The sequence below is a fragment of the Schistocerca serialis genome, chromosome 5, assembly GCF_023864345.2.
Source record: "Schistocerca serialis cubense isolate TAMUIC-IGC-003099 chromosome 5, iqSchSeri2.2, whole genome shotgun sequence".
NCBI lineage: Eukaryota > Metazoa > Arthropoda > Insecta > Orthoptera > Acrididae > Schistocerca > Schistocerca serialis.
This window is the reverse complement of record NC_064642.1, coordinates 650,829,354-650,841,584: the sequence shown is the minus strand read 5'-3', so window position 1 is coordinate 650,841,584 and position 12,231 is coordinate 650,829,354.

Here is a 12,231-nt window from a genome sequence, read left to right as displayed (position 1 = left end):
TCTCCTTAAATTCCCACCTTTTTGTAGTTTCTTCGGTTTTAATCTACAGGTCCTAACCAATAGATTGTGGTCAGAGTCCACATCTGCCCCTGGAAATGTCTTACAATTTAAAGCCTGGTTCCTAAATCTCTGTCTTACCATTATATAATCTATCTGATACCTTTTAGTATCTCCAGGGTTCTTCCATGTATACAACCTTCTTTCATGATTCTTAAACCAAGTGTTAGTTATGATTAAGTTGTGCTCTGTGCAAAATTCTACCAGGCGGCTTCCTCTTTCATTTCTTAGCCCCAATCCATATTCACCTACTATGTTTCCTTCTCTCCCTTTTCCTACACTCGAATTACAGTCACCCATGACTATTAAATTTTCGTCTCCCTTCACAATCTGAATAATTTCTTTTATTTCATCATACATTTCTTCAATTTCTTCGTCATCTGCAGAGCTAGTTGGCATATAAACTTGTACTACTGTAGTAGGTGTGGGCTTCGTATCTATCTTGGCCACAATAATGCGTTCACTACGCTGTTTGTAGTAGCTTACCCGCACTCCTATTTTTTTATTCATTAGTAAACCTACTCCTGCATTACCCCTATTTGATTTTGTGTTTATAACCCTGTAGTCACCTGACCAGAAGTCTTGTTCCTCCTGCCACCGAACTTCACTGATTCCCACTATATCTAACTTTAACCTGTCCATTTCCCTTTTTAAATTTTCTAACCTACCTGCCCGATTAAGGGATCTGACATTCCACGCTCCGATCCGTAGAACGCCAGTTTTCTTTCTCCTGATAACGACATCCTCTTGAGTAGTCCCCGCCCGGAGATCCGAATGGGGGACTATTTTACCTCCGGAATATTTTACCCAAGAGGACGCCATCATCATGTAATCATACAGTAAAGCTGCATGCCCTCGGGAAAAATTACGGCTGTAGTTTCCCCTTGCTTTCAACCGTTCGCAGTACCAGCACAGCAAGGCCGTTTTGGTTAGTGTTACAAGGCCAGATCAGTCAATCATCCAGACTGTTGCCCTTGCAACTACTGAAAAGGCTGCTGCCCCTCTTCAGGAAGCACACGTTTGTCTGGCCTCTCAACAGATACCCCTCCGTTGTGGTTGCACCTACGGTACGGCTATCTGTATCGCTGAGGCACGCAAGCCTCCCCACCAACGGCAAGGTCCATGGTTCATGGGGGGAGCGAGAACACATACAGGTTGAAAAGCTCAGGCAATATATAGGAGAAATAATGAAAAAGTAGCACAATGTAAGACTTTTTCCATTATCGAAGGTAATCCAAATTGATAAGTGACAAGGTGAAGCGGGCGATTTGTGTACTCCGTTGCAGGGTGGCAGAAGCCTGAACTACTATCTAGTCGTGTTCCCACTACAGTTCTGGAGAGTATAGAGCCAAGAGACCAGGGGTGCAGCCTTAGAGGGGCTTAGAGAGGTGGGGAGAGCCCAGTTTAGGTCGCTTTCCTATATGTGTTAATACATGCAGATATCACAAATACCCATATCTGAACATAAATATTTCAGTATATCCGTCCTGTAAGCGAGCCTGTTTTAACTGTTGACACTGAACGATAGAGAGGTACGGTCGGTGACGAGAAGATTGGGGTTTGATGTTCTTAGTGAAGACACGGATAAAAAGTGTAAGTTGGAATGTGTGCCATATCGATATGAGCTGCACAAACACAGTGATCACTGTCGAGCAAACTGTGAACCGTGTACTGTGTGTTTTATTCCTGACTGAGCGATGTCTAATGTGTGCACGATGTCTGATTTAAACATTACAACAACTGTTCTTTAATGTGTGTAAGTTTTTAACTGTGTTTTGTAAACAAACTGAAACTGTTTTGCGAGTGCCACGACCAGGACATCATATAGGCTTGTGCAGGTTCTGGATTTCCAATTCCGAGACATCAGATTTCAGAGGTCAGCTGCGAATGCGAGAGAATTGTAACGTTATCGTGTTATCTCACCATCGCGCAATCTTGCAGCGAGATGAGACGTGTTATAGCTTTGTTTGTGTGCCAACTAAAGATATATATATATATATATATATATATATATATATATATATAATATATATATATATATATATATATATATATATATTCATGGCGAAACACAGGGTTCTCAAATTGTAAGTAACTTTATCAGCGTAAGCCACCGTAACACGGCGTGGGAGAAAATAAAATGTGACTGACACAGGTAAATGTTTTAATTCAGCTTTTATTATTGTGAACAGTCACATTTTGCTACGTGGACGACATAAAGTTCAAGCTCCTGATCAACATTTATAAGCTTAATACACACACATTTCGATTTCCTCATGCAATGATGCAGGACAGCAGTTGCCTTGTCGCCGACTTGCATATAGGTCTATATGAGTATACGTAGATATAATCAGGCCATAAGGTGCTAGATGACTGAAAACCCGAAACGTGTCTTTTGCATAAATGAAGGTACTCGTATATGAAAAGTGTCTGAGTGCTGTATTTCTTCAAGTAATAAGCCACTTTTAATTAGTTTCTCCGAAGATCTAGTAGCAGTAGTAGTAGTAGTAGTAGTAGTAGTAGTAATAGCAGTAGTACACTAACGGTGACTCAGTGGGCTAGTAGCTATTATATAGATCTATAAAATGGTATTTCGTGTGAACCTAGTAATGAAGATGACATAAATATTGTATGGTCCAATATTGCAAACGCATCTGTTGAGAACTATTATGCATGGAATACGTCGGTAAGAGTTCTGCGGCTAGCTATGTAATACACCAAACAAGAAAGTAGTATACAGTCCCATCCTGATAATTGTACATTTAAGCTGCAGACTGCGCATTTACGGCTGCGTGTCAGGGGTGGGAAACGATAATAATATTTTCAAAGTAAATTTTCTCTTACTTTGACATGAAGAGAGATGCAAGTTTTGGCATCCGTATAATTTGAGTGGCCTGTGAATCAATAAATCACGTTCTGTATGCATAAGTTAAAAAGGTCCTAACCCGATTCTTCTCGTACTAAATCACACAGCTTTTACTGCTGCTGGATTAGTTAAGACTCACATATTATTTAGTCGTTGAAGTAAACAACATCTCCAGCTGCCACTGAGAAATATAATGGAATCAATACTCTCGCCTCAACGCCTGTAACGGATAGACACTAAGTGTTCACTAAATCGTCACAATACCTTGATGCACAACGTGGCCACAACTAAAGCTTCGTGAACATCATTAATTCAAAGTATCAAGTCATTTAGGCAGATTAAGGTTAGCACAGAATACTTCAGGGCTGACTGAATATACCTATGAAATCATCTTATGGGTATCTTTCCTCATACGTCGGTCGGGGATGAGAAAGGCAACACTCTCACGGACACTCCTACAAATAATGAGTATAATTATATGGATACATAGATATAAATATGCATATGAGGAGCCCGCCCGGTTGGCCGGGCGGGACGGAGTGCCTGGTCCCCGGTTCGAATCCGCCCGGCGGATTTGTGTCGAGGTCTGGTGAGCCGGCCAGTCTGTGGATGGTTTTTAAGCGGTTTGCCATCTGCCTCGGCGAATGCGGCCTGGTTCACCTTATTCCGCCTCAGCTACACTATGTCGGCGGTTGCTGCGCAAACATGTTGTCCACGTACGCGTACACCATGCAAACATGGGGGTTACACTCGTCTGGTGTGAGACGTTCCCTGGAGGGTCCACCGGGGGCCGAAACGCGCAGTAACCCTGGGTTCGGTGTGGGGCGGCGGAGGGGTGAAGTGGACTGCGGTTGTCGTCGTGGGGTTGCGGACCACTGCGGCTGCGGTGGGGACGGAGCCTCTCCGTCGTTTCTAGGTCCTCAGTTAACGTAACATAACATGTATATGAGAAGGCCTATTGTAATGACAATTACTGTGAAGTTAGCTGTTTGCTATTGAAATGGCTATAAGAGCAATTGCTTTGTCTTTAGTGTCTATTATCCAAAGAGTTAGTAAATAAATATGCAATTCCTGATTGTATTAGCTCCACGGTATTGAGTAATATATTCGGATGGAAAATAATGACAAAATGCTGCCTATTAAAATCTCCATTGCCTGTCAGTATGTAAAACTTAACTACAGTTGGATTATCATAGTATGAAATGTCGCATGAAACAGTGAAGGATGAAAGCACTTCAGAACACCATCTGGAACTCTTAAATGGCTATAAGGTAACCCTTGCTTTTTTGTTATGGGTCACATATGTCCTATATTTAATCAAGTTTTGTTAAGTAAAATTATTGTCGGTCCTATTACAACATTCTCGAACGTATTAAGCAAAAACTATTTCAGTAAGAGTGTTCACGTTATGTTTTACACTATCTAAACTCTACACATATCCTGTCATGATTGCAATTTCTATATGAAAGGAACAATTCTATGCCGGTAGTGTAATTGACGTACTATGTAGCTGTATTAATTATTTTCTTGATAAATGTTAACACAGTTCTTCTGACTTAATCCTCGTCTACTTAATAGCTGGTTCAAGATTCTGTTCTTCACATTATGAAAAACAAAGATTGTGGATCGGTGATAACGTGTGAAACGCTGACGTGTTCATGTTGAGTCGTACCGCAGCGAAGGAAACTGCTGCCACCGCAGCATCGCCATTTCACCTCAGAAGTCTCAGCTTTGGCCCTGACACTGCTTCATCTTTCTTTTGAAAGAGTTCTCGGCTCAACACACAAAACAATAACAACAAATCTACACTCGCAGTAAAGTCTATAGGACGGGTAATGTTCAGGGTCTCTTTTGTGTTCAATATAACGTCGAAAATTACTCGTTGTACATCTCGAAGAAATCACTCTGTATTAGCGTTCTCTTGAAGTGACTGCTTCTAGTTCTAGGTTGTTCTATGTATTGCCTGCTTCTCCTTTCGATACCTTCTACACCGGATACTGAAATATAATGAGCTATCAAAAATTTTCCGTTCGTTGCCCGTGCAGTCCAGAATTGGTATGTGCGTCAGGCAAAACCACCGTCACCACTGAGACAATCATTCCACCACCGACGAACCAAGTTGAAGATGTTGTTGTTGTGGTCTTCAGTCCTGAGACGGGCTTGATGCATCTCTCTATGCTACCCTATCCTGTGCAAACTTCTTCATCTCCCAGTACTTACTGCAACCCACATCCTTCTGAATCTGCTTAGTGTATTCATCTCTCCCTCTACGATTTTTACTCCTCGCTGCCCTCCAATGCTACATTTGTGATCCCTTGATGCCTCAGAACATGTCCTACTAACCGGTCCCTTCTTTTTGTCAAGTTGTGCCACATACTCCTCTTCTCCCCAATTCTATTCAATACTTCATCATTAGTTATGTGATCTACCCATCTAATCTTCAGCTGCTCTTCCAAGTCCTTTGCTGTCTCTGATAGAATTACAATGTCATCGGCGAACCTCAAAGTTTTTATTTCTGTAGCACCACACTTCGAAAGCTTCTATTCTCTTCTTGTCCAAACTATTTATCGCCCATGTTTCACTTCCATACAAGGCTACACTCCATACGAATACTTTCACAAACGACTTCCTGACACTTAAATCTGTACTCGATGGTAACAAATTTCTCTTATTCAGAAACGCTTTCCTTGCCATTGCCAGTCTACATTTTATATCTTCTCTACTTCGACCATCATCAGTTATTTTGCTCCCCAAATAGCAAAACTCCTTTACTACTTTAAGTGCCTCATTTCCTAATCTAATTCCTTCAGCATCACCCGACTTAATTCGACCACATTCCATTACCCTCGTTTTGCTTTTGTTGATGTTCATCTTATATCCTCCTTTTAAGACACTGTCCATTCCGTTCAACGGCTCTTCCAAGTCCTTTGCTGTCTCTGATAGAATTACAATGTCATCGGCGAACCTCAAAGTTTTTATTTCTTACCTATTCCGAATTTTTCTTTTGTTTCCTTTACTGCTTGCTCAATATACAGATTGAATTACATCGGGGAGAGGCTACAACCCTGTCTTACTCCCTTCCCAACCACTGCCTCCCTTTCATGCCCCTCGACTCTTATAACTGCCATCAGTTTTCTGTACAAATTGTAAATAGCCTTTCGCTCCCTGTAATTTACCCCTGCCACCTTTAGATTTTGAAAGAGAGTATTCCAGTCAACATTGTCAAAAGCTTTCTCTAAGTCTACAGATGCTAGAAACGTAGGTTTGCCTTTCCTTAATCTTTCTTCTAAGATAAGTCGTAAGGTCAGTATTGCCTCACATGTTCCAACATTTCTGCGGATTCCAAACTGATCTTCGCCGAGGTCGACTTCCACCAGTTTTTCCATTCGTCTGTAAAGAATTCGTGTTAGTATTTTGCAGCTGTGACTTATTAAACTGATAGTTCGGTAACTTTCAGATCTGTCAACACCTGCTTCCTTTGGGATTGGAATTATTATATTCTTCTTGAAGTCTGAGGGTATTTCACCTGTCTGATACACCGTGCTCACCAGATGGTGGAGTTTTGTCAGGACTGGCTCTCCCACGGCCGTCAGTAGTTCTAATGGAGTGTTGTCTACTCCCGGAGCCTTGTTTCGACTCAGGGCTTTCAGTGCTCTGTCAAACTCTTCACGCAGTATCGTAACAAGTTGAAGATACCCGTGTAGTTACCCACTTTGTCTTGCTGTGCGAGGAAGTCCATAACTGCCTGTTGCACACGATGCGTCGACTGTTCAAAATCATAGCATGGGGAGAGATCAGGCCTACAGGACGGGTCCTAGAGTGTCTCCCACTTGAGGTGGCGTAAATTTTCTGTCAAATGTGTGACATGGGGACGCGCTTTATCATTAAGCTGCAGCACCCTTGTAGCCCACCATTCCACAACGGTGGTACCCCATAAATATTCTTCATTATCTGATAATATCTACCGGTGTTCGTATTTCGACAGCAAAAAAGACAATAACAGCGTGGTCCTGTTTCGATGCATCTTGTTATATCTTCGCCAGACTTCGTTTCCGCATTTATCGCACGCACGTCGGAAAGACACGATTGCCGCACTAATACCTCGCCTACATGTCGGCGCTTATATGCATATCAGACTCTACATCTACAACACACAGATACTCTGCAAACCACCGTAAGGTACCACTACTGGTCATTTGTCAGCTTCAAATGCCGGTTCTCTAAATTTTCTCTGTAGTTTTGCTCGAATACAATACACGCAGCAGCAAAGCGCTCAAACGGAAACTTTTTGATCAACCCATATAAATCTTGTCTCTTGTAATTCTACTTCCCTTCGAGGCTGTTCAACTCTTGTGAAATCTTCTGTGTCCACTTTCGCAGTAAATCTTCGTTTCGATATATTAGTACGCTATTCCAATAATAGTTACACAATCACCTTCCAAAAGGTTCTGAATTTTCTCGTCTCTTCCCGTAGATTACTTTTCAGTATCACAGTACACTGTCCCTGAAAGCCTGCAAACGCCCCACTTTCCACCGCTACCAAAACTGCCCTGCCTTTCAGCAAATAATTTAATTTCCACTAATTATCAGACGTGCCACATCCGTATACCTTAATATATCTTAGCCTGCTGTAGAGAGGTTGCTCATCAGCTGTTACGCTGACAGTTTTTTTTTATTTTAAGTAGATGACATGCTTCCGGTTGGGACAAAGCTCCCAGAACTACATATAAGTTATCTATAATTACATTAAATGATCAACAGTACCAATTAATACAACCTTTATCTTTACATATTCAAGTACGTAAAGCTATGAAACGAATACATGAAACAACAAAACAGATACAACTTTGTCATGCATTCTTGCAAGATATGAAGTTGGTGTGAGTGCGTTGTGAAATTTGCAGAGGAAACTGAAGATAAGCTCGTTACATAGTCTGCTGGCATTCACAGCCGTTGTAGTTGAAGGTACTTTTATTCATCTTAGTTGTTAGGCCGTGTCATAACCCCATCCAGTTTCTTCTCATAGGATTGACGTTTCGACCCCTCTCCTTTGATCTAGGAGTTCCTGGTGCTTACAATCTGTTGAACTTCCTTTCAGTTTTTTACGACGTTTTTTTCTGATTCATCGTAAGCTTCACTCTCGATGTATGCACAGCATTCAGCTCGTCTCTCTCTCTCTCTCTCTCTCTCTCTCTCTCTCTCTCTCCCTCTCTCTCTCTCTCTCTCTTTTTGTGTGTGTGTGTGTGTGTGTGTGTGTGAGTGCGTTTTTGATTTTTTGAGAGCAGATAAGATCTAAAAGACACTAATCATCATGTCACTTGTTGTAACCTCTACCAGGTTAAAATACATTCTGTTCCCAATAGCTATCAAGAGCACTGTTTGTAACCTGCTGCGGTAATTACTAAGAAAGTTTCTTTTATCTCAAAGTGTATGTGATGTATCGCATTCTCATTAACTAATAATGGCTCTAATGGCTCTGAGCACTATGGGACTTAACATCTGAGGTCATCAGTCCCCTAGAACTTAGAACTACTTAAACCTAACTAACCTAAGGACAACACACACATCCATGCCCGAGGCAGGATTCGAACCTGCGACCGTAGCGGTCGCGCAGTTCCAGACTGAAGCGCCTAGAACCGCTCGGCCACACCGACCGGCAAACTAATAATGACTGTTTACATATAACTGCTAACGTCCTTTGTGGTTAATATAACTAATTCTCATTGTTTCTTCTACTGTTTCAGGTAAGCGCAGTTCGTTCATTCCAGAATGGCGCGAACCTCAGTTTCCTAGTTATAAGGGTAAGCGACATTCCACGCTCTTAATGTCTAGCTTCTGTGTTCGACTGCTTCCTGCTGTGGTTATTTCTCCGTAAGGCTCACAACAATGTTTCACCCACGTTTCCCCCCTTTTTTCGTTAACATATATTATCATGCTCTTCCTTAGCAGTATTCTGGGATGGAAGTGTAAAGGTAAGAACATTTATTGTCCTCACTCTCACTCGCATTGCTTGGACGAAAGGAAAGGAAATTTAGAGCCAGTACAGACTGGAGCTATGATTAGGATCGTTGTATGCACTAGATTTGCGTTGTAGGGTAGTTAAATTGCTGCTCCATCTTTGTCCGTTTACTTTTTATTTTATTTTCTTCATTCTGATTTTCTGCATTTATTCAAATTTAACTGTGATTTCACATTCTGCGTTGGAATAAAAGTAGGATTAATTACCACTTGAATCTATATCACAGTATATGTGCGATAATCCAAGAGTATGTCAGCTGTGTGCTTTTTCCACCGCGCCACTTGCATGGCATACAAGCCTCGTTTTTTATCTGAACAGAAAATTACGAGCTTCTTTTTGCAGTAAAAATGTAGTAAAATAATTGTTCACCGTTTTTCAGTGTTCTCTGAGAAGAACAGCTGTCGGCTTGAAACGTAAGTTAAGTGCTTTAAATGGTTCTACCACAGTCATGTAGTCAGACCATATCAGTTTCGCCATCTGTCCAGAGGAACGACAGGCAACATAAATTGATCTGCCAAAACATTATGACCCTCTTCCTCGTGCGGTCTTAGGCGCCATGTACGGTCCGCGCGGCTTTCCCCCGTCGGAGGTTCGAGTCCTCCCTTGAGCATGTGTGTGTGTGTGTGTGTGTGTGTGTGTGTGTGTGTTTGTTGTAGTTAGCTTAAGTTAGTCTAAGTAGTGTGTAAGCGTAGGGACCGGTAACCTCAGCAGTTTGGTCCCATAGCATTTTACCACAAATTTCCAAATTTACCCCCTTCCTTATAACCGGTACGTCCATCTTTGGCACGGGTAACACCGGCGACGCGTCGTGGCATGGAAGCATGGAGGCCTTGGTAGGTCGCTGGAGGGAGTTTCCACAACATCTGCAAACACGTCACCGAATATCTGTAAATCTCGGGGATGGGGGTGATGAACTCTGGCGCCACGTTCAGTCACATCCCAGATGTGTTCGATTAGGTTCAAATCTGCCGAGTCGGGGGCCAGCACACCAACTGCAATTCACCTCCACCCACTCCATCACACTCCTGTCCTTCTGACATGCCGCATTATCTTGTTGAAAAATGCCACTGCAGTTAGGAAATATTGGAAATTTGTGGTAAAGTCTTATGGGACCAAACTGCTGAGGTCATTGGTGCCTAGCTAATTAAACTAACTTAAACTAACTTACGCTAAAGACAACACGCACACCCATGCCCGAGGGAGGACTCCAACCTCCGACGGGGCGAGCAGCCGGGACCTTCACAAGACGCCTCAGACCGCCCGGCTACCGCGCGGCTGCAGTCGGGAAACAGTCATCATGGTGTACGTGGTTTGCAACCAATGTACGATACTCTTCGGCAATCATGATTCATTGCACCACTGGACCCATGGGTACCCATGTGAATCTTCCCCAGAGCATAATGGAGACATCGAAGCTTATCTCTGTGCTGCAGTACAAGTGTCAAGGATGTGTTTTCCTGGAAGACGGTGGATTCGCGGCCTTCCATCGGTATGACGAAGAAGGTATCGGTATTCATCAGACTATGCAGTGTTCTGCCACTGCACCAGCGTCCAGTGCCGATGACCACGTGCCCATTTCAGTCGTAGTTGGCGATGTCGTGGTGTTAACATTGGCACATGCATGGGTCGTCGGATGCGGAGGCCCATCGTTAGGTGTGTTCGGTGCACTGCGTGTGCAGGCGCACATATGCTCTGCCCCGCATTGAAGACTGACGTTGTTCCGACACAGTTTGCCGCTGTTCTGTTCACCAGTCTGCCTAGCCTAAGACGTCCGAGGATGTCTGTTAGTGGTTTCACCTATGTTTCGCCACGTGTTGAGGACACTCACCACAGCACTCCTCGAACAAACAAGTAGTGCAATTTCCGAAATGCTCGTGCCGAGCCTTTGGGCCATCACGATCTGCCCTCGGCAAACTCAAACAGATCGTGAGGCTTCCCATTCTACACACGGACAGAACGCTCGTTGATACTACATGCATCGTTCGAGTATCTGACTAGCAGTTATTCCTCGCCAGATGACGCTGCTATAGCCTGGACGGGTTTATATTAATAGCAGGTCGGTTGTCGATAGCACGGAAAAACTGAAGTACTTTCATTGCATGCATTGTTCTCGGAAATAACATTTGTGAAAGTCACATCTACCTTCAGATCTCTGCATCTTATCTTGTTGTTGCGCTTTCTCCTTTAATCTTTAACGCTGATGTTATATAGATGCTCTGTAAGTATGCGACTAACGCGTTGTTCTTACTTTACCGCAATTGACATTTTGGCCGTGAATCTGTGTTATTTTGTTGTAAGAATGAGCGTCTGGGCTCTCATATATTTAGAGTTATATCTTTTATTTACTTGTGTAACCGATTTTGTGGCGATCGTATGTGTATTATTTGGTGTTAATGCATTTTATGGGAATTTGTGATTTTAATTGCGAGTCGTTGTAACTGCGTGCAAGTATTTTAATGATGGGTCTTCAGTGAGCTTATTCTGAATATTTGTCTCATTGTGAATAATCTGCAAGTCATAGTTAAAAATAAAATCTATTACTGTGTATTGGTTTCCTTCTATACGCCGTAATTCATACGTTTTATGTGTATAATTTGTCTCTTGCTCCGTTACGAAACTCATGTTAGGGATTCTTAAGTTCCATATACAAGAAAGATATTATCGCTCACACACATCTATCTGCTGCGCGGAATTAGCCGAGCGGTCTAGGGCGCTGCAGTCATGGACTGTGCGGCTGGTCCCGGCGGAGGTTCGAGTCCTCCCTCGGGTATGGGTGTGTCTGTTTGTCCTTAGGATAATTTAGGTCAAGTAGTGTGTAAGCTTCGGGACTGATGACATTAGCAGTTAAGTCCCATAAGATTTCACATACTTCTGACCATATTAGCACATCTATCTCTGCATCATTTTAAAGTACTGGAAGAATACAGAATTTGGCTTGCATATCATTGTTTTGTGCTCTACTGGATCCTTCGATTCTTTGTTGTTCTGTGATTCCTGCCCAGGTGGTGCTGGAAAATCCGCTTTTCGTACTTGATATCACGGGAATATCTGTGTTATAATACTTGCGATAGCTCCGATGGATTCTGGGAAGTACATCTAATGGATATCCCAAGAAAATTTCATCGCTCAGTTTTACTAAGAATGTTGCAGTATTTTTTGCAAAGGCAGCGTCGATGTAAGGAATACAACTATTTCATTAATTCGCAAACGATAATCACCGAGGTTTTCCATAAGAGCGAGTGTCTTCAGTTGCCACCACAGGTACATAAATTACAAAAAAAATCATTGT